Source organism: Liolophura sinensis, chromosome 7 (assembly GCF_032854445.1).
Source record: "Liolophura sinensis isolate JHLJ2023 chromosome 7, CUHK_Ljap_v2, whole genome shotgun sequence".
Lineage (NCBI taxonomy): Eukaryota > Metazoa > Mollusca > Polyplacophora > Chitonida > Chitonidae > Liolophura > Liolophura sinensis.
This window is the reverse complement of record NC_088301.1, coordinates 45333077-45358302: the sequence shown is the minus strand read 5'-3', so window position 1 is coordinate 45358302 and position 25226 is coordinate 45333077. Positions and strand designations below refer to the sequence as shown.

At 37.3% G+C, this 25226-nt stretch overlaps 1 protein-coding gene across 2 annotated transcripts in view; it reads right to left on the bottom strand.

Moving 5' to 3' along the window:
• Positions 1–24995, bottom strand: part of LOC135470179 (neuroglian-like) — a 52339-nt gene extending 27344 nt beyond the window's left edge. The window contains exon 1 of one of the 2 annotated variants that reach the window (XM_064748979.1): positions 24890–24995. The gene's annotated coding sequence lies outside the window, so the exon portion shown is untranslated. Of the gene's footprint in view, positions 1–24146; positions 24775–24889 lie in introns of those variants that run through there. The other variant, XM_064748980.1, reaches the window with a different exon arrangement.
• Between the last annotated feature and the right edge of the window lie 231 nt (positions 24996–25226).

Genomic DNA, 25226 nt, shown 5'->3' with positions numbered 1-25226 from the left:
TTACTGTCAACACCCTGAAGGACATCAGGCATAAACATGCAATAATCATAAGATCATCAGTTCAGTTGTTGAAATATTGTGCCATATATATATATTTTTGGTTACAAATCACATGCACTTGTGATAATAATTTATTACCTCACAAGAAATTTTTTTTTTTTTTACAGTACTCTTAATAGTACAAATGTTAGATGATAAAATGCAAAGCCCTGAAAAACAGAAGACAAACTAGTGATACGTGTATATATATGTTAAAATCTTCAGTGTTCATAAAATATTTAAAATATAGTAGAAAGACATTTTATCAATTTTATGTTATTATAATCTGTTTGCAACATGCACATTAAGCAGCAATGGAGAAGGTTTTGACATGTACCAAATATAAACCCTCTGTGCACTGAACAAGACATCAAAAGTGCAGTACTTCACTTAATATTAATAATGATTATGACATCAGATGGATCAGTCAGATTATAACAGACCTTTATCAAATGTTTTAATTAAGACCGTACATGTAGCTTGGCACACAATGATAAACGTAAATGTAAATGCAATTTTGTCCAATGGATGGAGCAACAGTAGCACAGTTCACTCCCTTGGGCAGGTGTTGAACGGGCCCTTATCAGGAAAACGGCAGTTATACAGTGAGAAACAGAGTCTCTCAGAAATCTATTAATTCATCTACAGCTACTCAAAACAAAGCTTGACGCAACTCAGTCCTTTTTCTTTGTCTTTCAGCTATAGGGGATCGATAGAATTGCTCATGGCTATAACAAAGGCCTATATTAGGTGCAAGGCAGACGTTGTACATATTGTATAAGTTACACAAAGGCAAGAGAGCATGGGTGAACCTTACGCCAGACAATCTGCTTTGGCACAATGTAGAATACACTCAAGTTCACACTGACTTAACACCCAAATTAGGAAAGTTACAAAGTTTCATTAATTTGTGGTAAGATGATGTCCTAAATAAAAAATGAAAATTTCAGCATCAAACATAATCTGAATAAGCTGAAAAAAAACAAACCAAAACAGAATGATTTCAATTTCAAGCACTACATGTCCCCAACTGGTTTGAGCCATCAAAATAATGACTATGCATGTATGTCAAAGTGAACAAAAGGCTACAATGTTAAAATAGTCAAAAAAGGTCCCAAATTTGTACCATGTTTCAATTCGATATGATGGACTGTTTTAGAATGCAGAAAACTTATCCGTCACAGACTGACAGATAAGGAGTGATGCTATATATGCACCTCTGGTACAAGCAGCGGATCAACTGATGATAACTTGCACATGTATCAACTGCCATGCTACCCTGTGGAGTTCACCATGTGGTATGTACATCGCACATATAAACTAAGACATAAAATTTGAGTCTCCTATCAGGCCAGAATATTTATTTATTTGATTGGTGTTTTATGCCATATTTCACTTCAGGAATAGGGGTGGCATTACCATCTGAAGAAACCAGCATGAGCTGAACTTGAACTCACAGCCACTGCATAGCTGAGAGGCTCCTGGGGCATTGTGCCGTGTTGGCACGCTAAACACCTTGGCAAAGAGAACCCTTCAAGCAGAATGTCTAAATACAGAGAAAACACTACTGATTTCAGCGCACACTTTAACAATCCAGGAGCCATGATGGATGTATAGAGCTTCTACCAGAAACAATGCTTTCAAACCCTGCTTACAGACAGGTAATGCCTACTGTCAGCTGACGAATTAAAAAGCTTGAACAGCAAATGACTACTTTGAGAGTTTTATACTGGAAGACAATGATTCAGCTCTGTTTGATGAGGAACAACCCTCAAACAATAAGAAGCACATAGCTACCTAAAAAACACACAAAGCAGAAACTGCAAATTCATCACTTGTACATTCAGATTTCTATTCAACTATGACACCTGAACAACAAAATGAGAGTAAGAATAAATGCACACATGTATACATATATAGTGTATGTGTACCTGCACATTGTAACAGTATTATCGTTAATAGATTACACTTTCTGAATAATCCCTATTAACGATAATACTGTGTTACTTAATCCACTCTCTAAATGACATCTGTACCTATCTGATATATTCACCTAAGGGAGTGACAACCTTTGTGATCATCACAGGGGTAATGCATGTTCGCTGTGAAGTCTAGCGGTCAACTACCTTCTATTTTTGTGAAAGGCCTGGTTGGTCGAGTGGTCTAGAGGGTTGACATGTATTGCTCGCGATTTGGTGCCCGACTTTGAGGCCGCTGGTTTGAAACTGCAGTGGTCTCAGCCAAATTTCAGCACTAGAATCTGTGCTATATTCAGAAAGTGTAATCCCTATTAACGATAATACTGTTACTTAATCCACTTTCTAAAATGACATCTGTACCTATGCACATTGTACATGTACTTACATGTAGTCAGAGAAACTAAACGGGGCATGTATCATTTATGTATCCAGGTATATGATTAAAGGATTTCTTAGATGCTAGTACTAGCAGTAATAGTACCTGTGAAGGTATACTTGCATTCATGTGCATGTATGTCTCTTACTTCAAAAACTGTATTTTGATATGAGAGACTAAGAGTTTTTCCAATTATATCAATAATCCATTATGTGAATAAAGGTTCAATGCATAAATTTAGTTACGAAATAAGCTACATGTATGGATTTAAGCCATTTAGCATTCTGACCTTTTGTCCTTGCTATCTGACCTTTGATGCTACCATATGGTGCATTAAAGTATGGGTAACAGGTATATCAAATCTAGTAGTTCACCACTCACTTGCTCGGAGCAGGTTTTTTTAATTCTAGATCTTTTTCTCTCATGTTTCCCACGCCACAGACAATCTGGTTGTTGTGTAGTAGACAGTCTGGCAGCATACCAACTTCAGACTGACTGGCAACTTATCTAGTGTTTCTCCTGTGTATCAGGACACTGGGAATGGAGAACAGGCCCACTGTTAGTACTGTAGCCAAAAAGAAACAGATTTAGATTCCAGTCAATGAAAAACTTAGATTAGACAACTTAAATTCACACTTACCAACAAGCACTTAAGTTACTGGTCGAATCAAGGCTGATAAATATATTCACTGAAGAGCACTTAGATTATTAGAATTTAAAAGCTAAAGAAGTTCAAAAGCATTTGTAAGCTCTGGGTCATTTTCAATGAACTGACATTTTGCACGTGTTTTTCCTGCAGATTACGTTACACTGCAATGTGTCTTCCAGGAGAACTGCTCTATCCTACAATATAAACATTCTGGCTTACACAAGACAAAAACACCTGGCGACAAAGAACGCTTTTTGGGAAGAATCTGCTGTTACCATGGAAACTAAAACAACACTGTACCTAGCGCAGAAGCAGTCCAAGTATGTGAAATGAACACCATTAGATTCCTCCCTAGCAAGCATCACATACACTGTAGATCTACAGAGATATGAAAACATAATCTGAAGACCAATCCTATTAGATGAGACAACCACAACCAAGTCTGCAACAGATACACGTAAAACCATATCTGCAACTGTCAAGCATACCATCGTCTGAATATAATAATATAATATTTATTTCTTACAATATAGAGGACTAGTGGAAAAAGAATATCAGAATAAATTATATTGCACATTTCAGTGGAATTTATGCACATTTTTTATTTGACTCTGCAGACAAAACAACATTAGTTGGGTTAGCCAGTTTCAGGGCTTATAAGGGGCTTACAAAAAATATAATTTCACCAGTTTACACAGAATAATGACATCAAAATATGCTTGAATAAACGCCTTGCAAACATGTGAAAACATTGAAGAATTACACCAGGTTCTAAATAGTTCTTTCCAGTGGAATTTTGCCCTTAATCCTAAACTTTGAACAAATCAGGTCTGCAAAGAAGTTCGAAGCAAGTTATTCTAGGCAGTAAAGCACAAAAGCCATGTGAAGATTACTGGAGTGGGGTGTTCTTTTCCAATCTGTACACTGTACTATCTGTCTAATACTGTATTATACTAGGCTGTTGCACAGTAAATCAGCTGTCCTTCACATATCGGTGAGCCTCTAGCAGCTACATGCAGTCTGGAAAAGGTCAAGATTTACATTTAAGCTGATTAAGCTTCTTTGATCTGCGAAGTCCTGATAGGTAGATCCAGCTTTCTGATGAAGACACAGATTTTGTTCTGAAGTATTGGAACCCAAGGTATGTCCTTAGGCAACTGCAAAAGGTCTCACTGAGGTTGGAAGCTACTTCATGAACGCCTGGCAGAGATACATATACACAAAGCTTACAATGCAAGGTAGGTGGCTGAAATAACAAAGATGCCAGTATCGAATTCAGCAGCAATCATTATGGTCCAGTAGATCTGAGACATGCACATCATCATCAAAGACATCTGCACCAGGAGAGCAACTAGAAATATATGTAAAGTAACTGACAACTTTATAGTACACTCCAGGCAAATGATCTTTTATCTCAAGAGCACAGACAACTGCCAAGTTGGAACTGTTTCTATACAGCCCTTAAGAATCTGGAACCCAGTCGTTTGAGGTCAAGTCTGTGATTATTCAAGCAATGAACAGCCCAAATGTGAAGGGACTAGCACACCAGAAAATCCCTTTACTTTGCATTGTATGGTTCTGTTTGGATATGCTGGTTATCTATAGTTGACATGACCAGGGGCCTTGGGCCAATCTCTTCAACCATACAGGCCAAACTAATGTAGAAAATGTGAATAATCAATAATAATTAATAATGTATGATGAACAGTTGGCTCAGACATTTCAAGCTTCCACATCCTTGTGATGCTTTTATCAAGGGGGTTTCTGAAAATGTTTTTAAAGGTCAAACTCATGATTCTTTAATCCATTATGTATTTTAGCCTTTAACTGGGGAGCTGTCCATGAGAAAATCAAATATCAGTGAAATAAAATCAAATTGTTGATTACTATTTATTGATTAATTAACATGGAAAACCCTATATTTCCAAATACATTAAATTACCACTCATAATATCATGCATATTATAGCATACGAATTCATGGATAAAAATAGTGAATACTAGTAATAGCATATAATCATGAGACACATGTACATACATCATTACAACAGAAGCCAAAACGACTATGGCAAATTTCTGAACCACAAATCTACATTTAACTGATGGAATCTGGCAGAATGATAAAGCAAGAGACTTATTACCTGCTGATTTAGTCACTAATGAGTCACCTGCAAGTGCGGTTAACATCTGATTCATTCCTCCAATAATAGTATACACATGTATATGCTGGCTCTTCACTTTAGTAAGTACATCCAGGTAATTTACATGTACATGCATCTGATTGGAATTATAACACCATCCTCTAGAAAACAAGTCAATGTGATATATAATCAACCATAAACAAAGTAAAAATTTACATGATCGATATATGTAGCTTATCTAGTCACATAAAGAGTAAATTGAAGTGATTATGCAATGAAACCATTTCCATAAAATTCAGAACACATTTCTTTTTTGTCTTACATGTACATCTACTCTAACCTTAACTAAAAACTTCTAGATGTATAATTAAAGATGATGGTTATCAAAACATACAAACACATGTATACTATAGTACAGAACATCTGTACACCCAGCTCTTTGGGTGAATCACATGCTAGTCCCTCAGGTATCCTCACATGCGTATTCTCAGTAAACCATTTACCACTACGATGTCAACTTCCTCAGACTACACACAAGCAGAATTCACAAGCTGTGCACAAAATCGCCCGTAAATGTAGTTTGACTTGAAAATCCATTATGAGAAAATTATGGCTCCACATGAAGCCAGATGACTGGCTAAGCAGCTTCATGTGCAGTAGCTGGCTGACACTCCCAATGGAAGGGACCACATGACTGAATGTATGGAGTATGGTTAATATCAGTCCAGGCAAGAGAAATAGAATGTGGGTCTATTCAGTGCTCCTTGCAGGCCTACATAATACATGTATGTTTATCATACTTTTTTTTTTCTTTTTTCTTTGGTCTATTACATAATCTGCTCTATTTCTGGAAATGGTTAATATACTTCTTCCCCACAAATCACAGTGTAATAAACGTAGCTGGTCTCTTCATATCCTCTCTATTTTTAACAGGATGCGCTTTGATTTATTTATTTATTTGGTGTTTTATGCCATGCTCAAGAATATTCACTTATAAATATGACTGTGACCATCCCACTGCCTTCTGCAGGTTGTTGGCAGACCAGATGCGCTTTGATAGAGTACATGTATTTAGCCAGTACAACTTTTCTATCTATTCATTTGAGGGTATTCTCTGAAAATAACTTGAAAAATCAAGTACTCCTTAAATGTATAATTAAGCATATCACATCACATGCTTAAAGGACATTCAAAAGAAAGTAAGTTTGACATAAAAAGAAAAAAGGAATTCCACCAAAGCTCAACAAGTAGTGCCCTTCTTCAAGAGGTTGCTTGGGTTACCCAACAAACATTTTTAATTATGGCCTTGCAGTACCTCAAATAATGCAATCACAATATCCAGAGATAATCCAAAACTAAGTACATAGACAAAACAATTATGCAAGAGCACAAATCAAAATTTCAGAACACTCTAAAGGAACATCATATATTACCATAACATAACAATACTCTCTCTAAAGAGCAATATTTTACCTTTCTACTGTGAAACAAATCAGCATTATCTATGAGCAAACAAGTCTTGAAAAATGTCATGGGCTTAAATCAACCTGTTTTAAGACAAGTAACATTTACAATGTCATCAATAACCTTCCCATTATTGCATCGACCTCGCTCGCCAAATAAACGCAAAAAAGATCCAATTTGTGGGGGTCGTTTGAACAGACAGAGCGAAGGGCCACTAGCCAGAACTGGACCACCATAGTAACTATATTGATTTTGCTCTCAAAGCTTCCCCCATTCCATTACAGCCACATTGCACCACTGTGGCTGGCAGCCAGCCTGGCACACATGTTGTACAGGTACATACAGCCTGCTGGACAGTGGAGGCTGTAATATTCTCTATGGTACATCTAAGTACTGTAATAACACCCAGAACTGTACTAGCCACATGAATACTCTATCATTAGATACTGGCATACATGAACAAGAACGTATAATCTACAGACCAGACTATCACTTGGTATGCAATATGAAGAATTGTACCATAATGTCAGATAAATCTGTATGTGCATTCACCCTTGAAAACGTGATGTCTAATACATTCAATGAATTTCAACTCGAGGCTGAAACATCATACACACATATTTGATCCTGAAGTCAGCCTTACACACAGCTGTATTATTTATGCAAATCTTTGTACATGCAGTCTGGCATGCGTTTTTAAAGGGAATGAAAAAGTCCCAAAAACACGGGCACTAGGCTATTAGACCTCTAACTATCATTGTCCAAGACATTGTCCAAATAAACACTGTAATAAGAAACAGAGTAGGCAGTGAAGAGATGTACTTGTGTGTGCAAATGTAACCCTAGTTTATCCCGACTAACCATTGGTCAGCAAGACAGAGGGTATTGTACTACACACATGATACTATATGAACAGTCATGTCCCAAACAATGTACAATATCTTGCGCTATTGACACAAGTCAAACACATCCTGCTGACCCTGACAAACAGCCCTACAGCTATTTCTACACATCTTCCATACAAGAACAGACACCAACTTAAGTCCTAAGGGTATTTTTTAGATTGGTTGCTTCTGTTTACATACAGTAGTACATGTACATCATGCTTAGATTTTGCTTCAGTGTAGCACATTTCTCCTCGGCAAATAATTCTTACCACAGTCCTCATACAGAACAATGCCAACAATGTCTGAGCCAAGAAAAAATACTTTTCCTGGATAGCAAGCCTAGAGTGAAAGGACAAATCTGGGCTACTTCAGAGCTTTGGTGAGCTAATGTGAAGATACGTATATTGTACTAGCTCTAGCCTTCTTCTTCCTTTAGACTACTGTAAATTATTGAACATAATATGTGTAAATTCATTTATCATGTAATGAAGCACAATGCTAAGATACATACATGTACACTGGCTGTTACATTTTCAATTTCCACAATTTATTTAAAGTCATTTGACAAGAAGAAAAATTTTAATCACCATGTATGAAAATCAACATCTGATGTTGACAGTTTTAAACCATTTGCATGATTTGAAGCAAACTCTAGAGTTTTATCCAGTGGAACAGATCATAACAAATTATGACACCACTTTGCAGTGGCTGTACACAAATCATGTACATTGTACATCTGTACTAATCATGATCACAACTGGAAAAACAGTGGGCAGACATGGGTGGCAGTACAATGGACTTGTCCCTGAGGTAAGGTCAATTCCCACAGCTTTGCACTGGACTAGCATACAGGATTTTGTCATTACATTAGTCAAATTCCCAGTGTAACTGAATGGAAAACCAATTATGAAAGTAGCCAGCAGATCTGTCATAATCCATAAAGCTATATTGTTTTTCTGTTTGACTGGTCTGTCTGGGTCATCATATGGCTATCCCTAGCCGCCTCTGTTAACCCTATTACCCCAATATCCAATTTGAATCTCTACCTCATATCAGTTCAACCCACACCCCACCCCAGCTTGACCAGAAATGACCTCTACAGTAACGCCTGTACCCTGAGGATCTTCTTCAGATTGGAGGTGACCCACTGAGCTTATCCCACCTCAAGTGTCCTCTCCTACATTTACCATGGTAGACAAGTCCCTTTGCAATGTTATGACAACAATGTATTGTAGCGGAATTTAAGGAAGTAGGATTTAAGAAATAAATTTAACGCAGGGAAGTTTCATATATTCATTTCTTAATGAATTTTCAAGGAAGTTTTGTTAAGATCGTTATCTGAGGCCATACTAATTAATTTACAAAGTCAATATTTTGACAATATTGCGTTCATTTATTCTCGTAGGAAGTTTTAAACTTACGTTTATCTGTTTCATGGACGAGTGATGTTGTTGTTGTTGTAGTATCGGCATTCCTACATATTTGGGATAATTATAAGTATTTTTCAGCAATGTAATGATGATAATGTAGAAGTTACGAAATTCTATGCCATTGCCTTATCTGGAAAGTATTTACCTTCTATTTTCGTTCTTGTTTCACACATAAAATATGATATGCATTGTGCTCAGTTCAACCTCGAAAGCAGAAGTTTGTGTTGCCGCCATTTTTGTACATTTATGGTCATTAGGGTGTCTGTAGAACCCGCACTTACAGGCTTTTAGAAAGCGGGCCAGGATTTTCCCACCACAGTTTAAAAAGGAATTTATCATTTAATACCCTTGTGTGGAAATTGCTTATACTTTTTGAGTAATATGGATAAAAATATGGACTTTTCAGACACTGACATTTACATTTTGGCTTCAAAACAAAGCCATTATTTTGGAGTTCTTGGTGGCGATCGCGATGACGTCATCGTGTCATCTGTGTTTACAAACTGTCAAAAATGTCTCTTGTGACCAATCAGAGTCTCCTGATTCGGTTCATGGCTCTTCCCACACCATGTGGAAATGTATAAATAGGCGGATTTTTCAGCGTCTGCAGATGGCCTTGGAATTTGCCGAGAGTAGTCACCAAATTGCTGATAAGTATTCGCAGTAAGTAGCTATTTTATTAAGAGTGGGAAAATTCTTGTACCGTGAATTGGGAAATAGTCCCAGTATCAAGAAAAGTGATTTGTGATCCAGTTTGAGAATTCAGAGACAGTTGACACTTGGTGGGAATTAGTCCCAGGAAGCCGGGAACACAGTGTAAAAAATCTGGGAATCTTCCCAGTCCCAGAATTCTGGAACTCAGTCTCACGATACCTGAGAATCCAGCTCCAGGCTCAAACAAATGGAACTTGTCTGAGATATCAAAAGTGGACCACAGAGACTATATATCAGAGTAAATCAACTGAACTTTGATACCATAATTTGAAGCAGGAGTCTCATGAGACTTTTCCCAGTCCCAAAATTCTGGGACCCTCCAGTCTCACGAAATCTGGGAATCCAGCTCCAGTGCCATGCAAGTAGAAATTATCTGAGATATCAAAAGTGGACCACAGTGGACTATATACCAGAATAAATCAACTGAACTTTGGCATCATAATTTGAGACAAGAGTCTTGTGAGACTGTCTCATATGACACTCATCTGGGACTGTCTCATATGAAACTTAACTGAGATTCTGTCCCATATGACACTTAACTGTTTGGTACTTGTGTCAACTGCTGGTTCCTCCCTCGTCATAATAAATATTCATCATCTGATTCACTGAAAATCTGTTGTTGGAGAACTTTCATTTCGTACAGGAATTTCAAATCTCATGCGCAAGTCATACTGGATAATAGCCCGAGTTCAGGGAATGTTATGAAATCGGATTCAAACAGTAGCGGCGTCTCCGAGTTCAGGGGAAAGAATCCTGATTGGTTTGTTCATTTAACAAGCTTCGTTCGGCACGTTAAATATCAAACAGGATTAAAGTGATTGAATTGTGTCGCACTCATAGGTACCTGCATGCTTGAGAAGACATCATAAGAAACAAAAGCACATAAGACAAATACCAACAACATCTGAACCGCTACAGTATTTTGAGTAATTCTAGACCAGTGAGATCTAAAAATCTGTAATTAACACCACTGCATTTTTCTTTACATGATTCTGCCTAGGCTATGTGAAGTGTGTTCCGATGAGTTAACATAAACACCCCTACATGTACTAAGATAAAGTGACACAAGGCTGTATTTCAGCAGTTAAATGTGATAACTTGTCAACTATCAGACTATGTTCAGTGATTTGGTTTTACTCCCCAAGCTGCAAGTTTTTTTTATTATACTCAGACATGATTGTGGTGAACCAAGAAAATAGCTGAAATTTACTATGATAGCCCAAAAAGGCCGGGGTCCAGGGGCCGCCTAGGCCCCGGAAGCTAGAAAAATCTGCGTGGCTGAAAATGAATTCTGGGACGTTTTTGGCTATTAAAATCAAACTAGAATCCTGTAAAATATGAAGAAACCCTACACTGTTTTCTGACTTACAGATTTTCCCATCTGCTTTGTCCCCACAGAACTCTAATCTTCTGGACAGAGAGAAGAATGCATTTTTGTACCAAAGCCAAAATTTAATACATGTAACAGATTTTTTCTGGTTCAGACATTGTTAGTAGTGTACAGGTCATTTTCAGCATTTTCAGTCAAATGTTTAGATTGGCATGTTATGGCACAGAATACAACTATCCAGTTTTTCATTCAATGGCACCATGGTGTTCCACTCTGGCTTTCTTGGCTGCCTTTTGACACAACTCCTTGGCTTTCCTTTTCGTCAACCCCTTGTCCACTGTACGCGCATCAAAATCTTTATCTGATCGATCCACGATACTCCGAGACGTTGCCGCCATTTTTGACCGGGCTGGCTCTGCTTCTGCCTTCGAATAATGGTATCTTGTTCCCGATTGGTTGAAACAGTTCGGCTTAATGAAACACACGATCTGACTGGACAATAGACTCCATTCAGATAACATTATAACCTCCGGCAATGCCAGATTTCGGTAGCCATGCATCGGCAAATCGACTTTATTTTGAGGAGATAAATCGGAACTTTACAAAATGTTACTACACAGAAAAAAAAAAACGGAAAACAGGTAAATTAATCGAAACTGAACAAAGAAAAAGCGGAATTCCGCTAAAAAGCGGAAAAAAATCATGTCTGTATACTACATATACATGGATATACTTTTAAAGACTTGTACATACATGTATATATACATGTTACTAATCAACTAATCTTATTTCCTTCCACTACTGATGATCCATGGTAAACTAGTTGTTAGCAGTACAAATTGAGCACCATATACCTGAGCATGGACGCTGTAGCCATACAGGTATTACATGTAACTAGCCAGATGTTGATTATGATACTTACTAAATTGTTAGTAATTAGAACATCACATCCTAATTCAAGCTGTAATTAGGCTTTACTTATTTTGTGTACCATCATGGTCACTATATAATATTTACTGAAAATGCACGCTGATATGCTGTCTATCTGGACACACATGTACATATAGCTTGATCGTATTATTCGGTCTGGTCTTGTATTAAATCATTCCCTCTAGTCTTGGGAGTTAACCCTGAATTTGACCTCTTCCGGCCACACAATTTACCTTGTTGATCCCATTTTTTTTTTTTTTTTTTATAGATGCATGATCCACACTGAAAGCTGCTGAATCATGACCCCTGATCATGGATGGAGGTGTCATACATCTTTCATAATCTATCATACACTGCTTCTTGTGCACTAGCATCCTGGCTGTTTGCATGGTTATCATGTAAATCTATATTTAATGACCTTGTGACCTTGAGCAATGGTCACCAGCAGGGCGCATGAGTAAATCGACTGGTGGATACAACTGGATGTTTCCTGTCACAGAAAAAGTAAAACATGCTCCACTCTTGAGAAACTGCTGATTCAGCAGTTGTCATTGAACTCAACCCATTGTACATGTAGATCGACTAAAACCAGGTCCTGGTGAGGTATCCCCAGTTGTTTTAAGTTGCCATAAATCACACTGCTCCCAGTCACAAGGTTAACAACCAACAATTCAAAAACAATGTAAGCACTGCAAATAACAATTTATCACTCTCTGACCCAGCTTATTAATGTGTGGGAGCCCTTAAAATTATCCTTGCCTGTGCAGTTAACATTATTATACATGTATATGCCCAGCTTGTGCATGTATATGTAGTACCACTTTTAGTAAATGATTACTCTACTTAGGTCACACTTTAAACGAAAGTTCATTGATGCACATATATATGTACATGTATCTAAACACACTGGATACGAAATACAATGCAAGAACAACCTTGTACAAAGACACAAAACCAACCATTACTGTGATTACCCTACAGATTTTTCTCTAAACTACATGTACATGCAAGTCTGATAGTAAAGGATGTTACTCGCCTCCGACAAGAACTTGCTAGTTAGCACACAGCGTTACACTTTTACAGCACCAGATTTTCATCTACTATCGCCAAATGCTAAGGTTTTCAACCTGGCCTGAGCACCCACTTCACGCAAAAGGCTTAACTTGAAAAGAAGCAATAAGGATACACTTACCCCTAATTTCTACAAGCCACCCAACCAACACCTTTAATATACCAATCCTGTCCAATGCATGGGAAAAGGTGCAAACTGTTTGAATACATGCATTGCATGTAGACATGTGTTATCATTTGCACAACACTGTGTAAACTACATTGATCTGCATGTAGCTAAAAATAAATAAATGTGTTACACTGAATGCCCAGTGAACACAAATTCACGGGATACAACATGCAAGATTTTTTTCTTTTTTTACAATATGCTCCCAAAGTGTGGATGTTTTGTGCCTTGGCATTGTCTTTTACAGTATCGTAAGGCCACTTCTATTATACATGTATCACTTTACATTAACATGTATACAACAGCTCGATTTAAGATTTTTTGAATGTCTAACTTGATTTCAATGTTTGTGCATTCTGTAGCACTCCTTGGCAAACATACATGTAATTCAGATTTGATTCATAATTGTAAGAAAAATATTACAATGTAGTTTACACACACATGTATGTAAATATGTCAGGAATATTTTTCAATGGTTAAAATCAAGAAGTCCATTAAACAAATTTTTGAACACTATAATGTTAGTATCAACTGGAACATGTACATGTATATGGTCATGAAAAGACTGCCCTACTTATGATGCAAATCCGATGATGTCTTAATTTACAAGTACTGAATCAGTGAAATCTTAGCTTTTGACAAAACAGATCTTTCATCCATGTACATCAATCATTTCAGGGTTTCCAAAAATGAATAATGTATACCACACAAGCTAATTAGTGGTACAAACACTGTGATTTGGATCTTAAGGATTAATACATCCTCTATTCACAATTCACACAGAAATTATATGCCTAAGTTGACCCCCCCCCCCCCAAACCCCCACATGTTTCTTGATCTGTACCAGTGCCAGCCCTGGAAGACAATATGTAATGTACATGAACATGAAATAATTATCTCTGACATCTCACTAGATTATAGATGTTTGGTACACCAGTTAATTACACACTTATACCACTAATGACCATCAGGTTAGAGGAACAAACTAATCTGCCACAGGCCTAAATACATGTACATGTATGTATGTCTAGCCCATTTATCAATGTTCGTCAGTGCATGACTGGTAAATGTGCATGTATCACAATATTTATCTCTGGATGCACACACCCTTTTGTGATAAATATGTCATGCACACCTAGTCACACGCTAGTGAAGTACAGGACCCTCATACTGGGATACATGTATAGTATATCCATGGCAATAATGGAACATGTACCTGTATCAGGTCTGAACTGCATCAAAACTAATGGCACTGGGTAAGGTCATCAGCAAATACATATATACTGCGCATATTCCAACAGAGTGAAACCCTCCAAAAACAGCTGTACTCTAAAGCTGTTTTTATTTCTGTTGTTTTGATGCAAGTGTTTCCAACAGTGTTAATTTCTTTCAAATCCTTATCTTTTTCACATACAACCAGAATAAACATAATCAATAATGAATTCTCTACTGACTCACACTACTGTTTCTGAAAAAGTCTGAAAATATCTATCTAGGAAGGCTTCACTGAAAAAAGATTCATCAGTCAAATCTGTAAAATTTCCAAATAATGAAGGATTTGTTACCAACCAATTTTACAGGATACCGTCATTGCAATAATTTGTTTCTGTTAAAATTAAGCTCATCAACATGTAAGTACTGGAGTCAGAAAAAAAGATTCAAACATTACATTATTATACAAGTATCAAGCAAATTTAATCCAGCACAATCAATTTAGTTCAATAGAGGTACACATATTACCATTATATTTAAAGGTATAAAGGTATAAATGCACATGTACATAACAATCATCAGCCAAGCCAGTTATTTTCAAATCATTTCTCAAATCACTCACCCAAGCTGTGATCATGTGAAGACAGGTTTAAGTTTGCCTACTGGATGAAACAGAGATAAAGTGAATGCTTGCTCACTTGCCACCCACTACTACTGTAGCAGTATAACTTACCCTCCCTGAAGCTGCCACTTAACAAACTACTTTATTCAGGAAACAATTCATAGTCATACAGAAAGGGAGCATGCAGCTGAGTGCGAATTACTCCAGAAAAATGTTGGTCATGTCAGCGTGTATATTTCCGATTCCTGCATAAGGGGTGACATTTTCTGGATGAACCATTCACTACACCCCAGACCTGCTAATTCACCACTTCCTGTGGTTAGGTGCCCTCTGCTGTTAACTACAAACTAACAAACCCTTACAGCTGACAGGGTCCCATATAGTACATAATGTATATCTGATTCCATAAGACATACACACCAAATTATCCTAGTAAATCAAAATTGTGTTTAATTAAATGCAAACCCTTGCAGAATAATTGTGTGAGGCGGGCAATCAGAATATTATACCCTGACATAAAGGAACTTATTTTAATGCAATAGATGAAAAATTACTGAAATACTGCATCATAGGAGTGTTCTAAGTCAACTGGTGTTTAGGATGTTACTGATGTTACATACATGTTTTAAGAGTAATTTGTTATACATGTACAAGTATACTAAATCTTCTAACTTTTGCGACACCTAGTCTGATCTTTTTACCCAAATTACATGTAACTGTGGCATGAATATTTAGTTTCTACTAATATCTGTCCTAAAAATTAGAAGAATTTTGGTATGTAACATTCATACACCTTACTAATACACTTTCCTTCAATGTTTCACATCCAAATTAGTTTCATTTTTACCTAGACACCAAGAAAATCTAACATGAACTGGATGCAAACAGATTTCACTTCAGTCGTATTAAATTAACACCACTAATGTAAGGGTAGCTGTAGATGCTTTACCTACCATACTCATATCCATAATTTATTTGCACACAAACATAACCTAATGGCAGATGAGTAAAACCAGGGCCTGTATCCACACTTGTTTTTTGGTTTTTCAAGACACTGAAGTCAACTGCAAAGCTATTACATCCATGTAGTGAAAACCAGAATATTACCCTTCAACCAGTAGATCTCACTACTAATTAGATGGTAGGATGTGTCATCAATCTGGCTCCTCCAAACATGTGCTGAACATGCACAGCTCAGTTGTTCCAACCTTTATATTTCGCAGAGGAGAAATTTTACCCAATTATCATCAAATCTATGGATGCCAATGATTAAATTATTGGTGTACACAGGGTTTTATTTGAACTAATTTAGAGACGTTGGGTCACATGGTCAGACAGACATGAGACAGTCAAAAGTCTTTCATGTTCTCTGGCTGTAATGCTGTCAGTAAGCCTGCAGTCTGTTCATTACACACGTATGTTACCATGTAAATGATGACTCAGTGGTTCTAGGGAATTTTCAGCACTTAAAGCACACTGAATGCAGGATTTGACCAAGCCCTCAGATGGCACCAATCTTAAAAATACCTAAGGGACAGTCCCTTGTTAATCCAAAAAATCCACATGGAATCTCCTTGGCTCCAAGTAGTTCCAAGCTTTCATTACCAAATTCAGTTAATTAACAACATAGTTAACAAACAATTATTTTCAACAAATGTCAACTACATGTACACTGAATAATAAAAGTTGAGTGTTTCATAAAATTAACAAAAAAAAAAAAAAAAAAGGCATAAAAATGAGAATTCTCAACTTGTGATAAAAAAAAATAGTTGGCCTGCCAGACTATTTTAACCAAATCTACATACACTTCAAATCCAGTGGCTATGGCCATGTATTACATTTGTTTGATAGGTATCCTTACATTAACCATTAAAACAAAACTGCTGAAACAAAGTAGGAAATGTTTCAACCCATTTCTGATTAAGAGGGAACGGTACAGGCACAAGCAGTTCAACTGTTGGTTGATGAATTAATGCCTGTCTCAGTATCCTTGCGAAAAGCTATCAAGAACTGTGCTGAAGAATTCTAAGGCATTGCGGTGATGGGCTCATTTAAGCAGCTTATCCCTCATCAAGAAATGTGTCCCTTGTCACAGGATGAGCAGCAATACTGATTGATGGACAGATGTCAGTTTTCTGGCTCTCACTGCCTTTGTCTGATCTGCTGAGGCATGATCACATTGCTTTTATCTCTCAGCAAGAACTACCCGTAGGAAGAATAAACCAAATCTATTACCCTGTTACCCTGTACATACACTAGATTCTTGCCTGATATATATACATTTTCTTGCTTGTAATATGGCTTTAATCAACCAAAAATTTTGAATATTAAGATATTTTTAAAATATGCAATCACTATTGTTTGCTTCCATATAGTTGCCTATATAGACCTAGGAAACACTTTAGATAGGAGAAAATACCACTACCAAAAAAAAAACAAAAAAAAACACACACACACACACACACAAAACAGCAGGAATAAAAACCTTACTTTGCACAAGTGCCTATGAATTGGCCTTTAGAGTGGAAGGTTACTGGTTACACTTACCAGCCTGATTGAACTTGGTACTTACAAAGATACCTACAGCTTACAAAGTAGGTCACAGCCACTACTAGGCTTCAGATGGCCGTTCAGCATAGGTGGGAATAAGTTCTAAGAATAGCCCAGCAATAGGCAATCCTCCACAGGAAGTTATTTACACACAGTTTGGGCCGAGCTGTTATCACTGTTACCTACTATATATAACTGACTACCCCGGCTAATTTTTGTGTTACACTTTTGAAGCACAAGAAAGATATACAGTTATCAAAAGATGTGCTGAACAACTGCTTTTAATGACATATTTATGTTTTAGTGAAAAAGTTGGTGACATTTAAAGTCAAATATTTCATTGTATTCTACATATATGTCTGCATAGTCATATTTACTTTAAACTGTCAGCACCTAGAAAATAATACATATTTCAAGATTTAGTTCTACAGTTCCTCTCTGTAATGAATCGAACAAAAGTTACAATGTAATATGTGCACATCATGTTCTGCATGTATCCATCATCATATATGTCTGGAATGGAGTGTTCACTACAGCAGGGGCTAATTCTTCAGTATGCTGCTTGACCCACAATGCTAATAGCAGTAAATCGGGCCACTCAGGCCCTCAGCAGATAAGAAATCAAAACAGAGATATGACCACTAGGAAAATATATTCTACCCTCCACTTTATCCAGCCTTGAGGGCAGGGTCCAGGAAAACAGTTAGAAAATGACCAGTGGCTCTTTAACAGTCCATGTAATTACACTCTGGAGGGTAGATACTGCCATTCAGGTTTGAAGAATAGTCCTGTCATGACAAACCCCCATTTTCCTGACTCCTCTGAGGGAACAGACACTGACTGATAACTGCTATCTTCTATCGACTACTCTGGAAGGCTACAGAAATACATCAAAACTGAAAATGCAACAAACCACTGCTTCCAAAGCCAGCCACAATTCCACTGAGATATGCTTCTTGCTTCTCAACACAACAGATAAAAAATGTATCCATGTACATGAATCCCCAGTAAATAAAGTAGCTGTTGCATGCAGTTGCCATGGTAACAAATGCACATTGTTACATATATCTGTCATTTATTTCACCCTATTTGTTTGAACTCACTCAGTTCAGTATTTTACCCACACAAACATGTACATAGCCTTGGGCCATACATATATGTACATCAAAGATCTGGTACACAACAGTACTGTATAACATTAACAAACAAACTTGATCTGGATTTAATATGTATACAACATGCATTTATCTGTTGCAGTTGCACCCTAACAGTTGCAGGCCACATACATGTACATGTAGTATGTTGCAATTATAATCCAAGCACTACTGTGGTTGGTTGCAGGTCTGTACTTCACTTGGAGAGAGGAGAGAGATAAAATCTAAGCACATTTTTGCACTCGTATGTACACTGTATTGTGCTGAACACATGTTACATTCCTCAGATACATTTGTACATGAATATCAAGACAACAGTGCACAGGCTTTGTATCCATACAGTTCGACACAAACAGATCAATATATAAAATTTACATTAGGTCACCTGAATCTGCTTAGCTACATGCACATACCATGAAGACTGGATTCCACTTTATTCAGATATGGTTCATGTACAAGAGTAATAGGTAGCCTGGATTCTGATGTTGAGGCTAGCGAGAAAAGGGGTGGGGCAACTTTATTGACAATCTGTATGGGAGGTTATCAACTAATCATCTCTGGGAATTTATGCATTTTATTGATTTGGCTTCCCAGCTGTTGGCCATACAGTACCAGAAACTGTCATTATAATGCCACATAAACTGACAGACACACACAACAATAACTCCAATATTAAACCATTTTGTCAGGTGTCATTTCTGATTATCGGACTTTCCAAGCACTACAACTGGTTACAAATTGGAAACTTTTTCAAATGTACTACCTCTTTTAACATAAACCATAAACAGTGTTCACAACATGTACTTACCATTTTTTCTTCACATACACATGCGTTTATCTCTAGCCACAACCCATCACCTTACCTTTCAATAAAACACTAACTGACTCCAGTAACAAAAATATCAAAAAATCTGCCATATCTATTTAGTAATAATTTGCTGTAACCAGAAAAAATGTGTTACAAACATTCTAAGATCAAAGAATAACTACTATAGTGAAGCTACTGATACAGTATGTGTCATTTATATTCATTTCAGTTACACACTACATGTATATAGATAAATAAAGTGCAAATTATTTTGAATTTATTTATTTATCTGATTGGTGTTTTATGCCGTACTCAAGAATATTTCACTTATATGACGGCAGCCAGCATTATGGTGGGTAGAAACCGGGCAGAGCCCGGGGGAAACCCACAATTTTTACATTACCATGACATACATATTTTTAATCAAATACATTTTAACCACACCCAGGAATTGACTTCCAAGTTAGCCCAAGCTAACTGGACAATAAGACAATAGTGTTATTGTGTCGAGCTACATGTAGCTTTGGCTAAATCCACTGTACTAGTACTCATAATCATCTAATTCTAAAAAATTTATGAAAAAAACATAATTTATACACAAATACACTAGATACAAAGTATCTAGCCCTGTCCCAAATCTTGACTGCAGTTCACATGTATGTTGGAGTGAAATACATTGGTACAGACACACATTATAGAAAGTATTCTGGAGCTAATCTATACTCGCCGATGAAGCATAGAGAGAAGTTGAGGCGTCACCTAGTCTGAAGAGAATCAGTTCCATCAATGGCTAACTATAACTCCTGGACAGTCTATCGGAGGCAATGGGCCCTAGATCAGCTGCTTCCACCTTGGCCACAGTCAATGGGACATGGCAGGACAATTTCGCCTCAGCATTGGTCTGCCTGCTGCTACAGTACAGCTACTGGCTTAATAATTTACAGACAAAATCCAAGTTCATTCTTCATGCCCACTGGATAGAGAGAGTGCCCCATGTCTGACACATGAAGTCTTGTTAAGCTCATTTCACCCTGTAGTTTCATTATAAGCAGACCACTTAGACCAGTCACAGGATCCAGCCCCAGAGAACACATGTGGTGTGTAGGCCACTACCCATAGTGTGGAGAATCCAGTCCAAAAGGATGAGGCAGAGCAGAAGCATCAGTGGTCCTTCAGCCCCCAATCCACCTTAACACATGTACATGTAGGCCTACCATGGGTGAAGCATCTGTCAGAGCAGACTACCAACTTACACATACATGAACATGTAAGATTACAAATTAAGACAAATCAAGCTTGTTCCACTTGTAATTCAACAGAAGACATTACCTTTAATATTTATTTACAATTTTGTAGATGTTGATTCGCTCAACAGAAACTATATCATTTCATTTATTTCATCAGTGTTTTATGCCATATTTAAGAATATTTCACTAAGACAGCAGCCATCACTACGCTGGGAGGAAACTGTGCAGAGCCTGGAGGAATCCCTTGGTCATCGGCAGTCTCAGAGAGACTGCATTCGTGAGAGGCTTCTCGTATCATTGTGCTATGATAGCAAGCTAAAACACTTGGCCATGGATACCCAATACATAATATTAAGCAACTTTTAATCTTGTTGAAAGCAAAAGCAATTAAAAGTGCATGGAAAATGCACACAAGTTAATGATAAAACAACTGGGCTTTAAAAGAAAGGGTGACTGATCAAGCCTTAAATTAATAGTTTCTAGGCTCTTAACATAATTGAAATGTTAGTTAGGCAGGTGTGGGTGAGGAGTAATATATATTGTACCTGTACAAGATAAATAAATGTGAAGTTTTAAACATTCACATTCAGGCACACAATCCAGGTTTTCTTATTAAAATATTAATCATTATGTCTTCCTTTACAACAAGGGACACATGCGCTAAAGTTTGAAGTCAGTGTAAAGACCCATAATCCATTGTGTAAAATCTGCCTGTTATGTGCGCACCAATGCCACACCCACTCAAAGCCTGTTGTCTGCCTTGATCAGGCCCTTGAGGGCTGAAACATTACTTGGCCATGCATCCCTGCTGCAGATGGTAGAGAAACCAGGGCAAAACTGATGTAAGACCTGTCCTCTTCTATCAACCAATAGTATCACACACGTCAGCCAACACAGGTCACAGGTTTTAGGAGAACAGACAAGTGGCTGTCAACAGGCAGAGTTGACAAATGAGATCACCAAAATCTAACAAAAGGTGCTTTTGTTCTGATGCTTGGCTCTCTCTTTGATGTCATTTAGAAACTATTACACCCCACATGGATCTGATATTTCATTTACAGAGCATTTTCACAGGGAACACAGCTAAACTGTTGACAGGCTTTGTCTCCAATGAGGCTTTGTTTACATGATGTTCATGGTCATGTCACACACTGGTGTGAACTTTATCCACTTGAAATTCAAAATAAACACAGCACACTCAAAATTTTTTTTTTATCACCACTTTCCCAAGGGATTGAAGATTGCAAAATTGATCTGTTGTGGCTGGGATTATGACCTGGGTCATCTACAAGGGTGAAGTTTTCACTCTCCCCTTGAACATTAGACAAGTTCAGTTTCAGCATCTAGCATGCAATATGACTCTGGACATGACATTATTTACCATTTCATCCAATGCATCTGTCAAAATATCACATTTTTAAAATGAAGTGCATTTGCCCTCTGTGTTTACTAGTTTCTTGGCAAATACCTTTCTTATAAATAAAATAATATACACACATACAAGTAAATGGTGTATTTAACACATTTGTTCTATTTTGTCATGCGACTTAAATAGAATATGAAAAACAGCTTTTAATGTAATTACTGTGACAAAAACTGAGCCACAATGAGCTTCCATCTACTTTGTATGTACACTGATGAACCTAAGTGTATATAGTGTTTGGTATGAATCCAATTTGGACACCATACAAAGCAAATTTGTAGGTTTCCTGATACCTGATCTCTTTGATCCTTTGAATATGTTATTTCCTGCATAATCTGATAGTGAGATACATGTACTGTTGAGACGTGCCATACAAGACCACTAACGCATCACGGTTCACTTAATCCTTTTATATTCCTTCAAAATAATGAACCATGGTGTCCAGTTTCACAAATAATGAATTGTCAATTTGGGCAAGGAGTTCTTGAATACTAGCCCTGTACTTGAATGCATACTCTCACATAGCGCTCAAGCCTTTAAACCCACAGCATGGTTTTTGTACTAAAACTGTTATATAGCCTGTACATGCTAGCCTGAAAATCTTACTCTCTCCACCCCATCACAAAACATATAAACACATATGAATCTATATACTGTATGGATTAATTTCCAATGATTTCCAAATTAGTATTCTGTAACAAAATTTCTAACCACAGTATTGGTATACATTAACTTTGTAGGGGTGGGGGTTGGGGTGGGGAATCAGGGCAGAAAATCCACACCCGTGATGCATTCACATCTTTAAAGGTATTGCTTTCTCAACAAAATAATCTACAGGCTTTAACATGACACAATCAGCCCTTCTCTGTCTCCAAGTGTCAATATTAATGTGAGAGTTATCCTTTTCCTGGCAGTGTCAAAGACCCTGTTTAGTGCTCTTTAATCCTGCTACATCCCAGACAAGAAAATGAAGTTGAGTTTCATATGTCATGGTTTAAAGTCAAACAGCTGCTGTATTACATGTTTCTTGTAGTCTCCAGGCTGTAATTATAAGTATAAAATAACCCTTAACTAGGATGCTAAAACATGAAATGACTTAATCCACAAATTAAATGCAGTTATTTCTTTTATCTTTTCATGACTCTAAATACATTTTATTCATACATTTTTGAAACAGATTCTATTCAAACATGACATTTTTATATTTTTACTTTCAGTCTGAAAGTAAACTCGATTCCACTTTTTTTTACTGTGCATTTGCTAATGGGGTACATGGTACACCAATGACAGGAATGGTCCAATAACAAATAAATTGGTGTTCTACCCTGAGGGGCTGTTGACACTGAGTATGGCCCTTGTAGTCAAGGGTCAGGGGCTGGAGATAATGTGTCCACCAAACCCACCCAGACCTTAAGCCTTTCAATACAAATGATCCCCACAGGTCAACAATGCACCACCTGCCTGTCACAGTAGGACCGGCCTAAGAAATAATATCAGCTCTAACCACACACATTTTCATCTAATCAACAATGTGGTTCACCTCTTCAGAATATGTGTTATAAGTGGTAGTTAATCTGTGGTTTTTGTGTCTAACTCCAAATAAATGAAAACGAAATCTTCAATTTCCATACATCTTAATAATATAAGATCAGGCTACATCAATATATGTAAGTACCGGTACAAATTAATGTTTCGACAAAATGACTTCCACCGATGAACAATAAAATTTCAGTAAGGTACCTACAGTTTTATTTATACAATGATTTAACATTTACACTAATGTATGTAAGTTCTGAAAGCATACCTGACTTAAACCAATTCCTACTACTTGTTTTAATTTTATGGTCTACTTACAATGCAGAACAGAACACATCCGAGTTATAGTTAATATTAAACCATTAATTCTGAATGAAAACAATACCATGTTCATACACATATATTTAGTTTTAACTCACCCCTCTTCTCAGAGATCACATATCCATAAAAAGTAGCACTTGTATTATAATGCTTCGAAGAATTTAGTCACGTGTAGTTTCCTCTACACAAGGATCCTCACTGACATAATTACATGTATCTCATCACCAATCTGGTGACGGCCAATCACACGTGCTATCAATATTCAACTCAAGATACTTTGCATTTAAGGTTACAAAATTTCCAAACATGTTTGTCCATTTTTAAAAGAGAAACGCATGACCTATTCAATGCTAAATGCTTGAATGCGTTCTGTTAAAAATAAAATAACAGCAGCAGAAACCAACTGATGAAGCAGTGAACAGATGACATCATTCCAAACCACTGGTCGATGCTGTTGTGGGGCTCATATGGGGGCCATCACTTCATTCCACCGTGCTGCAATATCGTCCTCTATAAAATCAAATCATGCACGAACCGTATTCATTCTGCCAGGTATCGTACGTTGTCCTTCATATTCCAAAGTTACAACCACCTCTGGATTAAAGCTGGGCTCTAAAATCTGCAAGGGTTATTTGCCATTCCATGTGAAGACAGTGCCCGGCCGGAATCTCAACCCGCCATGTTCAGTTCCAGACGGAGTTCCACACCATGGTAACTGGAATCTGTCGCTGTCAGAAATGACTACTTGTGAATGCATGGCAATGTTCGACTATAATTCTAACAGCTCCTCCAAACCCAACACTGTTTACATGATCCGACTGAGCCTAACCAAATAACTTACCTTTCGCCTCGGAAAAATAGGTGAAAATTCACTACACTTGTCCTCACGCTCACCGTAAATCTAAGGCCCGCTATGTTATTATGTTCAGTAGGTACGTCAGTGTGAGATTATAAGACTCCACGTGAGGACTGTTGACCAACCAGCTGCAAGCGCGGGGAATCATATCTGTCGCGAGGCTCCAGTAGGGGCGATCAATGAACATGAGAACCATTACATTCTACTTGTCAGCGTACGCTCGTAATTCAGAGACCTGAATCAAACTCTTGAGTTTATTGCTTCACCTCTCACGAAACTACAAAGAAAGTATAGCCACATTTACTTCACTTATTATGACAAA